Below are 22,705 nucleotides of genomic sequence, written 5' to 3'. Positions count from 1 at the left end.
TGCAGTGTCTACCTAGTAAGTAAATCTGATTCAGCCTTAGCTCACGAGAATATACACCAGCACCAGCTCTATCTTCAAGAAGAGAGCCATCAGCCACTTTCCCCGTGAAGGGAATTGTGTTATAAATGTCCTGTTAGAAAAGTGTCCAGTAATTGTGAGATCACTTGGAGCAAGGACAATCTTGTCCAAATTCACCAAAAGTGGAAATAACGAAGTGTGTGTAGATCTACGATTCACCGGATTTTTCTCCAGTAGATCCAGTACTCATAAATGGTAAGAGCAAGAAAGTATATCTATCAAAGCTAGATAGTCGTCGGCAAATCCATAAGTAGGAAAACCGCTTTTATTGAGTTTCCTTAACAAGCGTATCTGCTTCGAGATTCCACAAAAGTGGTGATAAGACTCCCCCTTGAGGGCATCCGCAAACACTCAGTTTTCAAATCGCTGCTTGACGCATTGTCGAGAAGTGATGTCGGGTTATGAACATTTGATGAATCCAATTGGTAATCATTGTAGGTGGTCCATGGTTTCGTGCTGCATCCAGTATGGCATCGAAAGGCACGTTATCAAAGGCACTCCTCAATCTTGCTCAAAATTGACGCGCTCATAAAATAGATAATAATTTTATATTGAATAACACACGATACCTGGATTGTTGAGATATTATTCCATTAGAACTCACACAAAAAAAAAATGGAAATTGACACTGTTACTCAAATCAGCAGTGTTTTTGATTTTAATTTAATTGTTTGTGAAGATTGTGATTCCAAAATCATGTTGTTTCGTGTCTCGCAGTTGGATTTTCTGGGTTGCCTATCATAAATCGCCATTTAATTTCATATTGCTGCAGAAACACTTCCGAATAACTGTTTGAGGACAGCCAATCTAAAATGATGAAAACTATTAAGAAGCTGTTAGAAAGGCTGCAAATTGTAAATTTAACAATTTTAATCAATCACTGGAAAAATATCTATGAAAACAATAACTAGTCATAAAATAGTAAAGTTCTTATATCAAAATTCACAATACGTATAAAAACTTTTGGCATGTAGTGTTGACCACTGTCAGCAAGTTACTCGTTTGTTACACATCAGTCACCCAGAAATCTTATGTTATTTTGAAACTGATGTGTAACTATACTGAAACTAAATGATAAATGACACTGCTGTCAATAGGGGAAGGGGTATTAAAATGAACACCTAAACGATATCGTCTTGCTTTTAATGTGAAAAACGATGAATTTGCGATAAATCATCAAATAATGTGCAAAAAATCTTCAAAGCCAATTGACTGGAACCTTACAAAAGTATGAAAATTAAATGCACCGTCCAAGAAAGCACATGGTTTGTGACGTGCTCAAATGGCTCAAATAGCTCGAAAGAAGGCAAATTCAAGCGTGTGCTATAATAAAGGTCGCATGATCGATTTCTCTTCATCGATCCTCTCTTTTGTGAATAAAGGTGACAAGATGCGGGTTTGTTAACAATTTTTCACTACAAGACGCTAGGAAGTAATGCAATCTTGCGTCCTGAGGTGAAACAACGAATTGAATTTAGAAATTGATCAATTTGTGCCAATATTAGGGACTGAGGGTAATATGCCCATGACAAGGAAAATAGCGATTTAGATGTGAAAAACATGCTTTTTTTTTATTATAATCGGATATACAAATATGTTCTCTATCAAATAGTAGAAACAACATCCATCCATTTGAGTATTTCTAGGGTTAATAAATCAATTAAAAAAATGCGTGCTTATGGGTCATCCGTAAACCACGTAGTCATTTATTGGGGGAGGGGAGAGATTCTACCCAATGACCACGGTCCATACAAATTGTAAATTTTGTGTATGGACAAATGACTACTAGGGAGAAGATGGGTTTAAAATTGGGAAAAATAATAGCGTTGTCAATGGTAGCCCCTTGTGCATTTCTGTGCTCTCACTTCAATAGGGCCTAACTAACATGAGTGATTTCTCTTCATCGATTCTGCATATATAATGCATACCTACAGGCGTTTGTTCTGATGTTATTGTTCAATAATAGATACATGCTGATGCCTAAAATTTACATTTGTAAGGTTCTAATTTGCGCGTTACTTCAGCGTGGCATAACGTTTGGTAGAATTTGAATTCAACAGGGGGGTGGGGGTTTTTCCCCACGAGTTGATAAGGTCGAGTTTAGGTCCTTCGATAAGTTATTCAAGGACAAATTTAACATATTTATTGCACGTAATACAAACTATGACAGTACATAAGTGGACCCTGTGGGAGTTGGAATCCCAGACCAAATTTCAACAAAGAAGACAGCCACTGACTGCTGTCGTCTAAAAGTAATTAAGCTTAACAAAACACAATCATTTACGGGATTGACTGTTCAACGAGAAACTTGCGACGATCGACGCGCCACAATAATTCGTGTACGGAGGGTATTAGAACTAAGTTGGAGATGTTGATTTCGAATTTTTTGAAGTAAACAACACCTTCAAACACTAGCGATTTTGCGGTGGAATATTGACGTTTGATTACGAATTGTCTTGAGGACCCAAACACTTAAACGTTCAAGGATCCGTCATCGTAATCATCGAAACTTCAATAGCCATTTTTCTGTTCAAAACTGAAATTTACTCGTCGAAAATGTGTTCACTGTGTTTCGGTTGGAGAATAAAATACAGTGAACACATGAATATATTCATGATTTTTTACGAAAAAACTACTTTTGAAAATTATCGAGTTGATGACGGATCCTGCTCCCTCAAACGAGTTCTCGTCATTCCGAGTATTCGGCTCAAAGATTGGCGTTTCCCACAAAAGTAGTAAAGAGAACATTACAAATGTAACTCGATGTTCTGTGATAGTCTACTCGCAGAAGTTGTCCTTCATTTATTAATTTGTTTATAAATTATAACTGGTTCTATCGCGCAACATCAAAAATAGAGATGTTAATTAACGAGACTATGACAGCTAAATTTTCACATACTTTCATCGTCATTAAAATATTATGGAAATGTTCATTTTATGTTGGTGGCAAAACAAACATTTTTGAATTTTTTATCACAGTCCTAAAAAAAAACATCTATGAATGATTATAATCCCTTCGAAAACAGTTCTAAAGGTTTCTGCTTCGACATCATATCATTACGATATTCACTTCATTGAAAAACCTCAACATCTCCGTGCCTAAAATTACATCAGTTTTAATTTCTGAACGTGGTTCTGACTTAAATTTATCTCCGTATCAACAAAAACACTCTTATTTATGCTCTAAATCATCCGTGCGTAATAAAAATTATTGAAATTTGGTGTTCATTTTACCATCCTGTTCATTTTTTCACCCCTTCCCCTATGACAAATGGTAAACAAACTTCATGCTGTTACACACATGTGACTTAGCAATCTGTATGTAACCTAGCGTGTTATTTGTTTCTTTGCAACCACAGATTTAATTTCAATGTAACTTATTCATTTTGACAGCTCTAGGTTAAGTTACATGCAAGTAAAAATGCAACACCTATGTAATGTAAACAAAGCGTAAGTTACAATGTAATAGTTTAGTAACCAAAATTGAAAGTAATCAATAAGATATGCCAAGAAACATCCAAGCAGAATAGGTTCTGAGCGAATGCTTTCTCGATATCGTATACAACTGTGTTGATTCATATGAAGAGGCATGTTAGCTAAATAAAAATCACGGATGTGATGGTTGGCAATGCGTTCCAGATATTTCAGGAGCAAAGAGGTCAGACTGATTGGTCTAAAACTCTTCGCTTCTTATATGACGCACATCTTCCTTTCGGGATAAATTTCACAATTATATCTCGCCAGGATCTTGGAACATACCCGGTCGCAAATCTGCTTACAAGTAGCTTTTTCAAAACATGTTTGATAAACTTGAATCCTTTCTGGAGCAGAACAGGATAAATCCCATCTGCTCCTGGAAATTTGAAAGGAACAAAGTTATTGAATGCTGGTTGAATCGATTCAGTAGTTACGATACTGCGAGCCGAAGCCAAAGACACATAACTCCATGAACAGACATTTGGTTCATCCATAGATGCTATGTTCACACATTCGAAGAAGTTTGTTCTGAATGAACATTCTAAAATTTCTTCATGAGAAGAAGGTGCCTATTAGGCAAATGAATTTCATTCAGCTGACTAGCTTCACTTAAACTGGAAACATTTGTACAAAGGTTTTTCCAGCCAGATCGTTCAGCAGGCCGAAGCCTTGTAAGCCTTGTTGAAACCAGGCCGCCATCAGCACCCATCGTTAGAATTCCAATTTTATGTCACTAATTGCTAGTATATACTAAAACTAAAGAGTGGTTCTTTCGGGTTTCTCAAATTTGTGGACTCTTCGTACGCCAGCTAAACAGTTTGCGAAAAAGTTCATTTTTTCGATAAATTTTGGGTAATCCTTCACATGATATGTCTCATATTTCCCTTGGAACACATAGCACACTTAGTGGCAATGTATAGAGGAAGGAAATAGCTGTCATCTAAGACGCGGCCATTTTAAATTTGGACGCCATCTTGAATTTTGTTAGAAAACCGTTTTTTCACCATTAGCGCACCGCATGTTTAGAATTCTGAGAAAAAAACATCACAGAAAGCTGAGAATAAACTGAGTAAGATTGGCTACAAAAATTAGGTGAGCAATGGTATTTACCATATGATATGAACGATTTTCTAAATCATGTTCTACGATTTTGACGTATATGGCAAGTGCAATCAATGAAAACATCATTTTTTGTATGACTAAGATATATGTTTTCAATGGTTGGTGTTTTTTTTTCAAGTAGAATATCATAAGAGCATTCATTTAAGCGAAAAAATCTGGTGGCCATCTTGGATTCTGACGCAATCTTGATTTTAAGTAGTAGAATGAGTTTATCACCTTATGAGACATATCACGCGAAGAAATACCTAAAGTTTATAATAAAAATGGTTTTTTTCGCAAACTGTTTAGCTAGCTGGCGTACGAGGGGTCCACCAATTTGAGAAAACCGAAAGGACCACTCTTTAGTTTAAGCATATGCTTACGATCAGTGACATAAAATTGGAATTTTAACGATGGGTGCCGAAGGCGGCCTGGTTTCAGCGAGAATTGGTCCTCCACGAATTTTACTATGGAATTTCTACAAGAATTTTGTTTAGAATCCTCAAGAATTCAAGCTGGATTCCGTGAGGGCTTTCTAAAGAAAACCCTAAAAATTTACTGATAAAACTTGAGTAAGTTTCAAAGTTACCCTCAATGAACAACGGTTTCTGAAACAACTCCTAGACTTATGAGGAAATTAAAGAAGATTTCCTAGAAAATTTGCTAAAATAATCGAAAAAAAATCATTAGTTTCTCAATATAATATTTCGCAAGATTTTCTGAAAAAAAAATCTTGAAAAAAATTGGATAAAAGGTCTAAAAAAAATTGTGTAAGAATGATTAGAGTGATTATTGGAAAAATCGCTGTTGTATTTAGTTGTGTGAAACCATTTATAAACTTTTAAAGATTACATGGGAATTTTTTGTGAAACATTTTTTCTTGTTGCACATTCTTTTTTGTTGCATGAGTCTGTACTGCAAAGATTGGTCGTTGCTGTTCTTTTATGCTGAAGATTGATCTGAGCTATCCTAACCGTAGCCACTACCAAAACTAGGCAAGATAAAGTTTTTTGCAGTCTCAGCACGAAAAAGACCAGCAACGGAACAACCAGATCGGTATCTATTGAAAGTCGTCAAAGGCGAAAAAGCACAGAATACAATGTGTAAAATATAGGTGATAATTTAATTTAACCCGTATAGGCCTGAGTGAAAGCAAAAATACTAAAACCTTCACCGCTCAGCGAATACTTAACGGATTCAAATAATTGTTTGTCTGTATACTGGCCCATATGTTTAGTTTATAAAAGTGGCCAGAGAAACTCGGGAATACTCCTGTAGCCGGAGTTACAGCGGTGGGTCACTGGGTCACATAGGATTTTTTTGGGACATGGGCATTTTTTTTTATTATCGGACAGGTTTGGGCCGGAGGTTCTCCGATTTGCATGAAATTTTCACCAGAGGTAGAGCTCGTGGATACATGACCAAAAGTGAAATTCAAAAAAATTATAGTGGCTTATTTTCCCGGAAAACTCTAGATGAATTTTCATGATTTCTCTATATACCTCAAACTTTGAAAATTCATATCTCCTGAACTATGCATCGTAGAACAAAAGTTTTTTAGTGAAATCGAAAGGAAATTTTCTCAGCAATCTATTAAAAATATAAAAAGAAAAACATTTCTCAGAAAATTTTTCACCATGGAGAAAATTGTCGGAAAAATAGCGAAAAAATTATCGTCTGTATCATGAAAAATTTTCAAAAAAAATTGGGGTGGGTAATGTCTTTTACATTATCGCGGGGTTGACGTAGAACTACGATGATTAATAATTTGATTTGTCATGTGTATGAATTTGTAAGTGTACTAGTTTTGTGTTGTTAATGATCGGATGAAGTTTTCAGAAGTTAACTCTTTTTGGACTCATTTTGGTTGCCCTGAAAAGAACCATTTGTCGTTCTGTGGTTCCGAAAGCCAGTGTTTGGTGTTCCAGGAATAATGCCAGATGATTGAATTTGTTTGTTTGGTCGTTGCTTCCTTGTGTTGCTTGGTTGGATGATCGGTTTCTGGCTCCAGCTGTAGTTCGCCAAACTCCTCCAGTAGATTAGATGTTTGATAGCACGGGTGCTTCAATCGTTAGAATCGATAGAATCGGTCCAGTGCTTTGGTTTGTAGCAATATCCATTGCATGAGCATTTAGGCTCTGTACATTGATACTCATCAATATGCAGGCTTGGCCGCTATGATCCAGTATTTCACGCAGTTCGTCTCAAAGCGTCACTAATCGATGATTGCCTAAGCGCTGCAGCTCATTCCTCAAGTCAACCCTTTTGGGAGAATTGCTGCCTTTAGCATGCTGGAACTTAAAAATATTGGAAGAGTTTGTCAAAAATAGTCCTTGCAGTGAAGTAACCCGCGACAAACAAACATATACCAATTGCTGATCCTGGCTTTTGTCATAGTCGTACACGACCTCGGGGAAAGTTCCACCTTGCGACTTATGAACAGTAAAAGCACAGGCACTAACCATCGGGAACTGAATGCATTTGCAGTTGATTATGCCGCACAGTTTGAAAGTAAAATAAAAATTCTCTAAACAGGAGTGAAATTGGAATATCAAAATCAAGAGCCTTACGTTGGCATGGAATATTTTGAACTCTTATAACTGTTTGCTGGTTTAACGAAATTCATTGAATGGCACCGCAATTGAAAGACAAGACATCAAAGGGTCATGTCGTCTACTTACTGAATCCCACATATCTGTCCAAATAGTTTAATAACTGTTTTAAAATAGAACGTTGACTTCAAGCAAATCTATAAATAGGGGTGCTAGAGAAAATTTGACGTCATTTGCTTTTCACTCTCCGATTGGCTCGCATCTCAGCAGGCGACAGATCGGCTTGCTCTGACCGGGCGTGCTTCTCAGGCACAGACATCGATAGCGAAAGACCTCCCCGTTTGTCTTGCTTCGCTCAAATCAAACAGTCGAGCGAGCGAGAGAAGATGCCGTCCGAAGCCAAAGTCATCACCGCTGCCGCCGCCAAGAAGAAGAAGAAGAAGAAGAGCAAGCAGTCCACAGGAAAATTTGCGATCGAGCTGTGAACACGGTCGGGCAAGTCATTCTCGCTTTGTGCTTCACCGCTTGTTTGCGTTCACCCAGCCATCGTCATCGCCGCCATCATCAGATTTCGACTTAAGCCCGGTGATCCACTACCTGTTACTGTTGTGCGCCATCCACGCCACGAAACTTTCGGTTCGTCGTATAAGCAAATATGCTCAAATTTATACATTTGAGTTGAGGATTCCCCGTTTGACCATGGCAATCAACTGATAACATCCCGCAGTGTTATTTATCTGTAAGAGCATCAAAGCTAACAAAGCCATCGGCCCTTTTCAGGGCCATCAAATTAGTGGAAAAGAGTTAAAAGAGAAATATTTCCGACTTTATATATGACTTCTTATATTCCTAAATCAATTTCACAGCTACATACAAAATTTCATTTGTCATGAATAATTTATGACTCAACCATTTGAGATTGTACTCGCGGACGCTGCTGCAGTGCCGTAAGGGGGAGTGCTCAACATTCCACAACGATTGTAAAATAGAGTGCCATTTCCAACAGCGTCTTTGAAATCCATATTTTATGGGAACACTTTGATTAGCAAAATTATCACATGTAACAAAATTGCGACATATTAAGAATGCTTTTGAAAAGACATTCTCATTGAACAATTGTAATAATTTTGGCACCCATGGATCAGAAATTTACCGTCATAATAAAGAAAACGATTGATTATCAATACCTCGTATTGAATATTTAGTTAATATCAACCCTTCCAGCATTTCATGTTCGACCAATTTCTCACGCAGTAGCATTCTCCGCAATTTTCAAGTAATTCCAAGCCCAACACATTATTGGCACATACCCATTTCCCAGATTGGTCGATCAGAAAGCGAAGAGCACAAAAGGGAGGAGCATCATCTGCTATTCTGAGGTTATGAAACATGCTTCCTTCGTCGGATCCAGTTTCATTCCAATTCCGCTTTCGAGCTGGTAAGAGCTCCCCCGAACTTGCTCAGCGAGAAGTACCTCGATGCTAGAAATCTGCTGAGCTTCAAGCTGCCAATCCAGCATCTGGTTTGTGAAATCGCTCAAGATTTCTAGGTTGACCGATCCGCGCTTCTAGATTTCGACTCGTGGTAAACTCGTGGTCACATTATCCAAGCTCAATCGGCCCTTTTCAGGGCCAACATACGTTCATAAAAGGGTTTATTGGATGATATTTACTGATTTATCTATATTGATCTAAATATCGCGGTATACTACAATTTGGTTCACATAATTTACCCCACACAATTACATGAATTTGAGAATTTACCGCTGCAGCGCCGTCGGACCGTAATAACATCATACTACTCAGCATTGTATGGTATTTCTAACAGCATCGTTGATTTATCATATAATGGGGGAACACTTCCTAAATTCTCGAGTATGGATATTGGAAAATGTATTAAAATTGCGACAGATTTTGAATACTGTTCAACAAACTGTTTCCTGACCCATTGTAATGAGCAACTATTGATCTGAAATTTTTCTACATGTTAGTCTATTGCAAATGCCATTAGAACCCAGACAACCAAAATGTACGTATAACGAAATCACCTGGAGGCTTTGTATGTGCAAAATTTGACTTTTAAGATGTCGCGAAAGGGCCTTCTACGCACAAAAGTGGAGGCGATATGCGTGCATATATTATGCGATGAATAAAACATACAATGCGAGTGTAAAAATATTCTACCGAACTAACCTGTGATCTTATGCGACTTAACTTATGATAACAAATGTTGATTTGACAGCTGCTACGGATTGATTCGATTTACTTTGTACGAGTGTACGGGACGAAACAAAATGTACAAATGAACTCAGAAAAACAGTGTTTTATGCGAGAAAACTCATCAATCTGACGAGTTTATCCACGGTGTTTTGCGGGTTTGATGTGGTTAGTATGAATAAACGAGTTGTAACGTGAACTTTCATGCGATTTCTGGTTGTCTGGGAAATTGTTCATATCAAATGAAAATATTATATTTACAAATAAGCATGTATATATCTCACAAATCATTATTTATCATGGTCTAATCACTTATCAAAGTGAATCCTGTGACCCAACGATCCTTCCCATTAACAAATATCCCTCCCAGTAACCTTTGTGGAGATGCAGAGGCAAACACGATCTCCAAATAGCAAAGGTTACACACTAACATTCCTTCCCCCAATCCCACCTGACTGCAAGGACGTGGCCGGCGCCGTTATTGACCCTGTATAAATAGAGGCACTGAATTATGCACATTGAAGAAGATTATGGCCAATCCCAGCCAAACTTCTAGTTGATTCTTTGTGCATTTTCACTGACTTCGGTCAATCACGGAATAGCAACCATTGATATGTGTAGTCAGTCTAAGCTAAGCTAAGCTGTTAGTCTATTGCAAATGCCATAGTATATAAATCAGAACACATTGAACATTTATCAGAAATATTTAAAATTTGCACGAAACCAAAACATGCGTCATTTTAATTAATTGTAGGCTATGAAAATAATGTTGATATTTTTACTGTCCATACGAACGCGCATGTGAATTTTCCAAGGTATGTAAATCCCTAACCAAGACATCAACTTCATGTATCTTATCCAAATATTGGTCAATCAGAAGAAGGCGAAGAATACGAAAGGAAGGAGCATCTTCTGCAATTCAAATTATGTAAAACATACTATCTTCGACAGATTCGGTTCATTTAAGGGACGAATGACCTTCGGATTAAAATCCCTCTGTAACAACAACTGGATTCGGTTCATTTCATTTACACTTTCGAGCTAGTAAGAACTTCTCGTGATAAACACAGTATAGCTAGTAATATTTCTTAATGTGCTTACCACATACTTGCTATAATCTCTTAATTCATCTCGTAGCATCATACAATATCTGATTTATCACGAATAATCGACAATACGGCAATTTGAGGATGGTCCGAGAACGCTGCTGCAGTGCCGTCGGGATGCAATAACAGCATAATGCTCTTCTTATACGTCCCTTGCCAAGACATCAATTTCATATAGCCTATTTCTCAGATTAACGCAATAGACAACATGTAGAAAAATCAATTAAGATCAATAGTTGCTCATTACAATTGATCAGTTTATTGAATAGTATTTAAAATTTGTCACAATTTTAATACATTTTCCAATTTCCGTACTCGAGATTTTTGGAAGCGGGGGCCATGACTGATCCTGGCTGGAAATATTTGTGGGGAGAACCTCGACCCTTTGCTGCAGGAATTTCATTAACAACTCTTTGGTAAAGCAGAAATTTTCCGAGGAAAAGTCTGCTTGAAGTGAACTTTTTCAAAACAACTCTTATTGATTGGAATATTTATCAACAACTCTTTGTTAAGTAAAATCATCCTAAATAACTCTTTGCTCCATCGCCAAACCATCATTCATCAAGTACAAGAATATGAATGGTAAGGAGAGGCAGATGGTGTATATTTCGCTGGCGTTACTTTCCAACAGGTCGCCGGTTGGCGCTGACTACTAATCCGTCCACTGAATGATTTTCAGTTGTTGCTTTCGCTTCGTTGCTCTCTGGTTCCGTTCGTTACTCGCACACTGCTGTGGCTTTCACGCGCTCTTCTTTGCTGCTCCGCTGCTTGATCCGTTCGTTATGCCGTTCGATTTGTGAATGAGCTGGGAGCAGACCAACCAGTGGTTTTATTTGCTCGAGCTTCTTTCACCGATGGCGAGTGGTGGGGTTCTCGCTTAGTTGTTTCGTCACTCCGTTCGCTACTCGCACGCGATTGGTTATTGCTTTCGCGCTATTTTCGTTGATGATTCTTCGCTGAGAAAAAAAACTGCAACTCTTTTGATTTTTCATGCAAAATAACCAACTTTGATAAACCATATCTCAGTTATTTATGAACCGATTTGAATGAAATTTTCACAGAATATCAGAAATAACTTAAATTTTAACATATATTTTTGAGTGATTTTTCCAATCACACATTGAAAAGCAGTAACGGTTTGACTAAAGTGAATTTTTTGACGATTTTTTATAATTGACATAACTAAACAGCAAAGTTGTAGATTTTGACGAGATGAATAAGTTTGCTGAAGACAGTTTTTGTGTAAGGCTATCAGAATTTAAGATAAAAAGTTTTGAATTTTTCGTCGAAAATTACAGTTTAGTCAAACCGTTATTACTTAAAAACTTGTAATTGGAAAAATTATTCAAAAATATATGTTAAAACTCAAGTTACATCTGATATTCTGTGAATGTTTCATTCGACAATATTTCCATAAATAACTGAGATCTAACTTACCAAAGTTGGTCATTTTGTATGGAAAATCGAAAAAGTTGCAAATGCATGTGAATAAGTTGGGGCCTTCCTTAGCCGAGTGGTTTGGTTAGAGTCCGCGGCTACAAAGCAAAGCCATGCTAAAGATGTCTGGATTAGATTCCCGGTCGGTCCCGGATCTTTTCGTAATGGAAATTTTCTTAAATTCCCTGGGCATAGAGTATAATCGTACCTGCCACACGATATACGATTGCAAAAATGGAAACTTTGACAAAGAAAGCTCTCAGTTAATAACTGTGGAAGTATCATAAGAACACTAAGCTGAGAAGCAGGCTCTGTCCCAGTGAGGACGTTAATGTCAAGAAGAAAAAGAAGAATAAGAATAAGAAGATGTGAATAAGTTCTCAGTTTATTCGACAAACCAGCTAAATATTTCATGGGTGCACAACAGCAACAGGGTAGCGGATCACAGGGATTTAGTTGAAATCTGGAAACGTAGCTCAATAGTGAGCAAGTTCGGAGGAGCTCTTACCAGCTCGAAAGCGGAAATGGAATGAAACTGAATCCAACGAAGGCAGCATGTTTTATAACCTTGGAATAGCAGATGATGCTCCTCCCTTTTGTGCTCTTTCTGATCGACCAATCTGGGAAATGGGTATGTGCCAATAATGTGTTGGGCTTGGAATTACTTGAAAATTGTGGAGAATACTAATACGTGAGAAATTGGTCGAACATGAATTGTTGGAATGATTGGCATTCCCTGAATATTCAATACGAGCTATTGATAATCAATCGTTTTCTTTATTATGACGGTGAATTTCTGATTCATGGGTGCCAAAATTATTACAATTGTTCAATGACAATGTCTTTTCAAAAGCATTCTAAACATGTCGCAATTTTGTTACATGGGATAATTTTCCTAATCAAAGTGTTCCCATAAAATATGTAACATAAAAGGCGCTGTTGGAAAAGCCACTCTATTTTATAATCGTTGAGCACTCACCCCGACGGCACTGCAGCAGCGTCCGCGAGTACAATCTCAAATGGTTGAGTCATAAATTATTCATGACAAATGAAATTTTGTATGAAGCCGTGTGAAATTGATTTAGGAATATTAGAAGTTATAAATAAAATCGGAAATATTTCTCTTTTAACTCTTTTCCACAAATTTGATGGCTCTGAAAAGAACCGATGGCTTTATAAACTTCGATGTTGTTACGGATAAATAACACTGCTCGGACCAGCAAAACTCAGGGGGCTTCTGGTATTTGCCCCTAACGGAATTGCTTCTTGACCACCAATGATGATTTCATCACGAGTCGAAATTTTGAAGCGCGGGTCAACAGCTCCTCGGCCGATGGAATTTGCGGCGGCGATGACGATGGTTGGGTGAACGCAAACAAGCGGTGAACCATAAAGCGAGAATGACTCGCCCGACCGTGTTCACAGTTCGACCGCAAATTCACCTGTGGACTGCTTCCTCTTCTTCTTCTAGGCGGCGGCAGCGGTGATGGCTTTGGCTACGGACGGCATCTTCTCTCGCTCGCTCGACAGTTTGATTTGAGCGAAGCAAGACAAACGGGGCGTCCTTCGCTATCGATGTCTGTGCCTGAGAAGCACGCCCGGTCAGAGCAAGCCGATCTGTCGCCTGCTGAGATGCGAGCCAATCGGAGAGTGAAAAGCAAATGACGTCAAATTTTCTCTAGCCACCCCTATTTATAGATTTGCTTGAAATCAACGTTCTATTTTAAAACAGTTATTAAACTATTTGGACAGGTATGTGGGATACAGTAAGTAAACGACATGAAGCTTTGATGTCTTATCTTTCGATTGAGGTGCTAATCAAGAAATTTCGTTAAGCCAGCGAAAAGTTATAAACGTTTAAAATATTTCATGCCAGCGTAACGCTCTTGGTTTTGAAATTCCAATTTCACTCCTGTATAGAGAAGAAAGACGTACTTCTACGTCAATATTTTTTGTTTCATCAATTCATACTCTAACTTTCGTCCATAGACGCCAAAGTGGTATCTTTTACCGTTTAGGCGACAGAACTGAAAAACCGATGACCACCCGCATGCTTCCCATAGGAAAATGTGTTCTATTGTGGGCCTCATAACCATGCGCTAACGGCGGCAGTAATTTACATGCATTGTAAGTGTACCTAACACAGTAAACCAGCCTTTCCTTTCCAGTCAGAAGAAGCTTTTCGTCAATCGGACCACTCTCCATTGGTCAGTTGGGTGTTTTGTGTGCCCTTCATCAGCAACGTTATTTAGTATTAAAGCTAACAGCCTCTAAGAAAGCCGCACGGGAAGTTCTTGTTACAATCAATCATTATGGTAACGTTTGAAGGATCAAATCTCAAGATCCACTTTCTTTGGAAACTTATGAATATATTGTTAATATGTTGTTTCGGCCAGGACGTCTTTCCTACGTTGTGTCTTTTACGATACAACGGACGGCAAATCAAGCGAACGGCTTCACTTTAACAAATTTATTACCACTGAGAGGCAGCATACCTACTCGGTGGAGAAACGAAAGAAACTACATTCTTACAAATTCAATGGGTACGCCTTATATAGGCGCACGATACGGCCAGACAAAACATACAATAATTATTCATTACGCGCGTACGCTTCTCAATACAGCTTGGCGCGCTGTTGGGTTGGCGCCAAATGTAGAGGCTGCACGCTGACTGGCAGTGGAATATGGAACAATAGATAGCGTCCCTGAATGTAAAACAATGCACATGCAAATACTTTACTATATTCTTCCAAGGAACAATCAGAATTTATATCAAATATATCACTTTGTATAGAACACAAAACTGAAAATTTATTCGCGCGCTTTTAGTTAATTATCTAATCATTTGATAAATTGAACAAAATTTGAAAAAAGCAAGAAAATTACAAACAGCACTTTTTGTATGCATGAATATCCTTTTTGCTTGGCAACTATATGATACTGAGGGTCAAGCATGGGAAACACTCACTCAGTTATTGTGTTTCCCTCACTCGCTTCCACGTACAGTCGGGAGCGAGAAAGCCATTTTTTTTACCAAGCCGAACGTTCCAATTTCCAGTGCCCATTGTGCTTCTTCGGCGAGCACTAAGCGAAACCCAAGAGGTCTTGAGCCTTTTTTCAGAAACGTTGCTGTTGAGCCCTTTTTAGTCCGCCCACGCAAACTAACCCCACTATCAGAAAGATTGGTGTTAGCTCTTCCTGATAGTGGTATTGGTGAGCGTGATCGAGTTAAATTGGGTTCAACAGCGGCTTGCGAAGCCAATGTTTACCAATGTCGATGTGCTCTTCTGAAATGTTTGTCCAGGAATGATTGTTTACATTCTGATTCCGTTCGAATGGCATTCGGGTTTGAGTGCTGATGAGCGTTCACTGACTGGCAGTCCACACCACGGAATGATTCAATGAGTAGGAATCCTCTCAGTCAGTTCAATGCATTCGGCGAATGGATGCTAAGTGCATTAACTCGTTCCTCGCAGATACAAGTGTATTGAGATTCACTACTCTTCGCGTTCCTTCCGATTGTCGCTTTTACACAATCGGTTTCGACGCTTTCATGCTACACTCCGCCTAGGACCGTTCAGCTATCACTGAATGTTCAATAGCAGCAGATTTTTTGCTATTTTTCATCGGTGGCGTTCGAGTGAGTGAGTGAGTTTTCCCATGCTTGCTGAGGGTCAGTTCCTATTACCTATATTATTAAATGTTAGGATCGTTTTCAATTAAAGACTGTTGGTCTCAATAGTAAAGGTTACGAATAAAGGACATACAAAACACCCATCAGACCAAAGAAGAGTGCTCCGAGTGACGAAAAGCTTCTTCTGACTGTAAAGGAAAGGATGGTTTACTGCGTTACACTTACAATGCGTGTAAATTACTGCCGCAGTTAGCGCACGGTTATGAGGCCCACAATAGAACACATTTTCCTATGGGAAGCGCGCGGGTGGTCATCGGTTTTTCAGTTCTGTCGCCTAAACGGTAAAAGATACCACTTTGGCGTCTATGGACGAAAGTTAGAGTATGGATTGATGAAACAAAAAATATTTTTTTGAAAATTTTTCATGATACAGACGATAGTTTTTTTGATATTTTTCCAACAATTTTCTCCATGGTGAAAAATTTTCCGAGAAATGTTTTTCTTTTTATATTTTTAATAGATTGCTGAGAAAATTTCCTTTCGATTTCACTAAAAAACTTTTGTTCTACGATGCATAGTTCAGGAGATATGAATTTTCAAAGTTTGAGGTATATAGAGAAATCGTGAAAATTCATCTAGAGTTTTCCGGGAAAATAGGCCACTAAAATTTTTTTGAATTTCACTTTTGGTCATGTATCCACGAGCTCTACCTCTGGTGAAAATTTCATGCAAATCGGAGAACCTCCGGCCCAAATTGTCCGATAATAAAAAAAAATCCCCACATGCCAAATAATCTTTATTTTTTCCAATGGAAATCATTTTAGTATACATATGTCATTAAGATCTGATATTCAATTTATAAATAGATAGTTTTGAAACGTTTAGAGCGTACCAAACCGTTTCAATTCTCTAAAAGTAGAGATCGAAAATGATAATTCACTAAAATGCGTTCCCATAGGCTTGACACAGATGTTGAGATACAAATTGTGCACTTTATCATGAATTTGAGATGTCCCAGGAACCTGAAAATGATCATTTGTATGATAAATCAAATACAGGAGACATGGTTATCAAATTAAATCGTTTATCAGAAGATTTACGCTGATGCGTTTTTTCTTAAAACTCGTTGATAAAGTAGCCACATTATAGCCGTTTCTGGAAATTATATGTGGCTTCAAATTTGCCTACTCCCGGGGGCACACAAGCACAGAACCCTTGTCACCCGACCTGACCCAATAATTCATCGCATTAACTGCTGTTACAGGAACATTTTGAGATCTTTTGACCACTTTTAGAAACAAGTTATATGTGCGAGCTTACTGACAAACAATAATTGAAATCCGTTAAGTATTCGCTGAGTGGTGAGAGTTTTAGTTTTTTTTTCTTTCACTCAGGCCTATACGAGTTAAATAACAATTTATTAATAATCCCACCCTTATTCAACCTCAGGCTAGAGACAGAAGAAGGGCACTGAGTTATAGAACCGTCTGAGCCTGTGATTACCTCTTTAAATAGCGTGGAATCAGTCTTCATTACATAGCGTATTAAAAATGACATTTTCTCTAGTAGATTTGGGGCTGCTAAATCTGATAACTTTCTCAGAAATGTTCTAGCACGTCACAATTTTTAGCTACACGTCCCCAAAGTTGTATAAAACATTGGTTTAATTGATGTTTACATGAAATTGAAAGTATTAAATCGATTTTTCAAACATTCTTGCACACGAAAATCTTCGTTTCTTTAATATGACAAAATACAACACTTTTCTAAGCCATCAAAAAATAACTTTTGAGCGTCGAAAGAACTATGAGCTCTGTTAATAGGTATTGTTATACACATGAAATTTGAATTCCGTGGCGAAAGAAGCAAATAAATTATCATACAAGCTTGCATGAAATATGGCTGAAGTTGTCAAATTTTCTATTATCAACAGCTAATATTTCAAAAACTAGACGTACTATGATATTTTTCAAAATAGCAATGAATTCACCAATCCTTAATTGAGTAAATAGTAATATTTTGGTGTTTGAGACAAAAAAGTATTCCGCAGTGTTATTTTTGAAAGATGCTCATTGATGATAGCATTTGATAATGATCGATTTCCACTCTGTAGGCCATTGAACTTGAATCTTTTCCCGAGAGACCCCCAAAGTTAACACGCTACAAATAGTGCATCGTCCCATTCGTATCAGTTTCCTAACCCGACGATTCCGCTGCGACGCAATAAATCAGCCAAAGATTTACGACCATCATGACCAGCAAGAAGTTGTTTCCGTTTTACGGCTTTCAACGTCGACGGCGGAAAACGCAACTATTTTCGAACCAGAACGCGATCTTTCCAGTGTCTCGGAGTGGATGAGACTTTTTGATCCACTTTTTTATGCTTTGTCTCGAGACTTTCCAGTAAGTAAACGCAAAGGGGGAGAATTAATTTCCCTTTCGTGCTGCGGCACATTTCGTTTCAAATTTTACTTGACAGCTCGGCTTATAAATTTAAGTTTGATCCTATCGTGGATGGCCTCGGGCCAAAACAGAAGTTTGCCCTTTCCAACCAACCATGCCATACCCTATGACAAGCAATAATTCTCTTATTTTGGGAAACCTTTGATTTATTACTGCCCTGATGGCAGTCAGTGGGGATCAACAAATCTCAAATTTGTGTTCGGTTTTCAAACTTTGAAAACATTTTCCATTCCGTTCGTTATGATGATACAAATGGGCCTTTCCTCCAAGGGACAAGAGAAAGAGCTAGAATGTTGCCTATCTAGCGAAATTTATTTTAAAACTAACTGTCCATTGCGCCCAGAGTAAACTTTTGCATTTGGTCTACTCTGTTTGAAATGAAACTTTGGTCAACTATTTGACCACAGTTTCCACCGCTAGTTTTCACTCCCTTTGAGAAAGTCTCCCAACGACCTAGTACTCAGACGGAGGACCAACTTTGGGTGCGCAAAAAGTTTGCACTTCTTATGGAAAGGACAAAGTAGTGTCTGGAAGTTTTCGCCAGCTACCCCACTCCCCCACCCATCGGTGACCTTGCTTGACGAGGATAATTGGAGCGTCCTCGTTTTTCATTCCTTAACCGTATCGCTAGATGTTGGTAGTTGATGATACGGCAAACAAAAAATATAAGTGAAGATAATGTTGCTGATGGGTCCCAGCTGTTTTGGACTAAATGAATTGAATTTATTGTGTGACGTCCGTCGGTTGAACGTGGTGTGCATTTTGTTTTTAATAGCTTATGGCAGCTGAGAAGAATGTCAAATGTAAAATTCTGTTCTTGAAACGTGGTTGACACATTTAACTGCAGTTGACTTGCAAAAAGAATTTCTGTGAAAGTGAACCAAGATCTGTCCCAGTGAGGACGTTATGCCTAGAAGAAGAAGAAGAAGAAGAAGAAGAAAAGAAGAAGAAGAAGAAAAAAGAAGAAGAAGAAGAAAAAGAAGAAGAAGAACGAAATAATATTTTACTCATGTAAAAAAAACTCGATTGGCTGGACCATCACATACAAATAAAAATAAAAATGAAACGAGCTCACCAATTGATACTTCATCCATAAATGAACAGTCACAATCCACTTTCAGCTTCACCTAACGCATACAGACTAACTGAGAAAGAAATCTCTCTGCAGACGCGAGAAAAATATAATCATCACTCTGATAACACAAAACAAAAACACGATTGCTTGGGTTTCTACATAATGATACTATTGCTCCGCACTGCACAGCAAAATGCGTAGGCCGAAAAACAAACAAATAATCACTCCGGTAATAAAAACGCTAGGTTGGGCTTCCGAAGCGCACTCTATGGTTTTATCGCTCAATTGTATAAGTTCCCTAGTGTAGATGTGTTTGTGAAACTCAGAGGAAAACAATATGCCCTCTGTCTCTTAAAACACCCAGAATCTGGGTAGTATTTCCAAATGCATTTTGTTGAGTCTGGAAAGTGTGTGCAAGTTTCTCGAGGGAAAACAAAAACAAACTGTGTATGACGAACGAATGCCAATGTTCGTGAGTTCATATGTGACTACGCCCTATTAACATCGATGGCGCATTTAAACTCTTGATCTCAGTGTTGCTAGGAAATTAAAATAATCGATAAGAATGCTCAAAACTCAAAATGTCGAAAACGGACAAAGATGAAAATATTCAAGTAGAAGATAATTATTTGAAAAATGGTGATGTTTAGGAAACATTATGGTGGATCTTTTGAGGATAAGTCCAAGATTTATAGGCAAGTATCCCCAGACAACCAGAAGTCGCATAAGAATTAACGTGGAAACTCGTCGACTTGTACAAATAACATCACATCCGCACAAAACGGTACAGGAAATCGTTTGAGTGACGGGTTTTCTCACATAGAGCACTATTTTCTGAGTTCATCAGTGTATTTTGTTTCTTTCCATATACACGTACAAAGTACAACTTTCATCGTATAAATAATACACGTATAACAACTACCGAAAAGCTAAACATTACATATAATTTGCAATTGGATTATATGGACAAATTGATGTGAAGATTTGCGAAAAAGTTACACGTCTTCTCAGTGAGAATCGAACTCACGACCCCCCGATCTCTAGTTGGGGCGCGTTAACCACTACGCCATGAGAGGACTCATGAACGCAGAAGTTAACCTGAATTCGATTTCAGCTCAATAATCACGTGGTCCTTTTTCGCAAAGTGCACCTCTTTTGGAAGAATTAGATGCCCATCCAAACACAACGCTTCCTATATCCAATGCCACATATACGGAAAGTCGACACTTTTAGCGTTGAACCAAGGTAAAAGGAATGGTGTGGGATTTTTAATGTTAATGTACAAGAGTTGATGTTGACACTTCATACTGAAGTGTCATCTGTTCATATTTTGTTAAAATAAGAGCATGAAACGATCTCACCAAATTGATCATCCATCCTTGACTAAACAGTTGTAAGCTACTTTAATCAGCATGCTCGTTTCACAAAAGCAAAATATCATTCGGGTGACGCGAAAACCCGAACTCGATTGCATTCAGAACGCGTGCAAACTAAACTACAAAAAAAAATCGGTAACGCCACAGAAAAAAAGGCTTTTCTTATGAAGATCAAACGAAACCAGAACAAAACTTTCAAGAGCACAAATCTAGAGAACCAGACAGCGGTTTAAGCCGAAAACAACCGATTCTTTACTCACTGGTGGTAGCTAATCGATCAAGCCCTCTGCTTGATCCGCTATCCGGTTCTCCAGACTTGCGCTCCCGAAAATCTGAGGTCAGGCTTCGATGCATCTTCATCTTCTGCTTGGGCTTTATCGATCTGCCCAGCAGAACGCGTGCAGAATGAATCGAATTATTTCCACTATAGACACTTTTTTCCAAAAACTGCACCAGCCGTTTCACCAGTTGAATCTAATAATATTCGGAGACGACAAAAACGTGACAGATAGATTTTCAACACATCCGTTCGGGCGCGCTGCCTTCTGCGATCCTCCATTCTGCGCCATATGCTGAATATGGTCCCGAAAGTGTAATATTTATAAACTATACACTGGATACATTTTCTTGCCCTAATGTGACGACATTAGTAAACTGCAGCTCGGGATATTATAATCAACATTTTAACCCGATATACGGCTGCTTAAATGCTAGTAGGCCTTCAGAAAATTCGTATCCGGCTGTCAAAAATGATAACATTCAGATCGTAACGTCTAACGTGACAAAAAAATTGGGGTAGGTAATGTATATTACATTACCGCGGAGTTGACGTAGAACTACGATGATTTATAATTTGTCATGTGTATGAATTTGTAAGTGTACTAGTTTTGTGTTGTTATTGATCGGATGAAGTTTTCAAAAGTTAACTCTTTTGGACTCATTTTGGTAGTCCTGAAAAGAACCATTTGTCGTTCTGTGGTTCCGAGGACCAGTGTTTGGTGTTCCAGGAATAATGCCAGATGATTGAATTTGTTTGTTTGGTCGTTGCTTCCTTGTGTTGCTTGGTTGGGTGATCTGGCTCCAGCTGTAGTTCGCCAAACTCCTCCAGTAGATTGGATGTTTGATAGCTCGGGTGCTTCGATCGTTAGAATCGATAGAATCGGTCCAGTGCTTTGGTCTGTAGCAATATCCATTGCATGAGCATTTAGGCTCTGTACATTGACACCTACTCATCAATATGCAGGCTTGGCCGCTATGATCCAATATTTCACGCAGTTCGTCTCAAAGCGTCACTAATCGATGATTGCCTAAGCGCTGCAGCTCATTCCTCAAGTCAACCCTCTTGGGAGAATTGCTGCTTTTGGCGTGATGGAACTTAAAAAAATTGGAAGAGTTTGTCAAAAATAGTCCTTGCAGTGAAGTAACCCGCGACAAACCAACATATACCAATTGCTGATCCTGGCCTTTGTCATAGTCGTATACGACCTCGGGGAAAGTTCCACCTTGCGACTTATGAACAGTAAAAGCAAATCAAACTGTCGAGCGAGCGAGAGAAAATGCCGTCCGAAGCCAAAGTCATCACCACTGCCGCCGCCAAGAAGAAGAAGAAGAAGAAGAGGAATCAGTCTACAGGAAAATTTGCGGTCGAACTGTGAACACGGTCGGGCAAGTCATTCTCGCTTTGTGCTTCACCGCTTGTTTGCGTTCACCCAGCCATCGCCATCGCCGCCATCATCAGATTTCGACTTAAGCCCGGTGATCCACTACCTGTTACTGTTGTGCGCCATCCATGCCACGAAACTTTCGGTTCGTCGTATAAGCAAATAACTTGCTCAAATTTATACATTTGAGTTGAGGATTCCCCGTTTGACCATGGCAATCAACTGATAACACCCCGCAGTGTTATTTATCTGTAAAAGCATCAAAGCTAACAAAGCCATCGGCCCTTTTCAGGGCCATCAAATTAGTGGAAAAGAGTTAAAAGAGAAATATTTCCGACTTTATATATGACTTCTTATATTCCTAAATCAATTTCACAGCTTCATACAAAATTTAATTTGTCATGAATAATTTATGACTAAACATTTTGAGACTGTAATCGCGGACGCTGCTGCAGTGCCGTCGGGGTGAGTGCTCAACATTCCACAACAATTGTAAAATAGAGTGGCATTTCCAACAGCGTCTTTGATG

At 38.5% G+C, this 22,705-nt stretch overlaps 1 protein-coding gene and 1 non-coding gene across 5 annotated transcripts in view; both read right to left on the bottom strand.

Moving 5' to 3' along the window:
- LOC5567994 (facilitated trehalose transporter Tret1) overlaps positions 1-22,705 on the bottom strand; it is a 277,562-nt gene that overhangs the window by 52,184 nt on the left and 202,673 nt on the right. The gene's annotated exons all lie outside the window — the stretch shown is intronic.
- On the bottom strand, positions 20,142-20,215 carry Trnas-aga. Its single transcript has one exon. It is a non-coding gene; the product is annotated as a tRNA-Ser (tRNA).

This window comes from Aedes aegypti, chromosome 2 (assembly GCF_002204515.2).
Source record: "Aedes aegypti strain LVP_AGWG chromosome 2, AaegL5.0 Primary Assembly, whole genome shotgun sequence".
NCBI classification, from domain to species: domain Eukaryota; kingdom Metazoa; phylum Arthropoda; class Insecta; order Diptera; family Culicidae; genus Aedes; species Aedes aegypti.
This window is presented reverse-complemented; position numbering and strand designations above follow the sequence as displayed.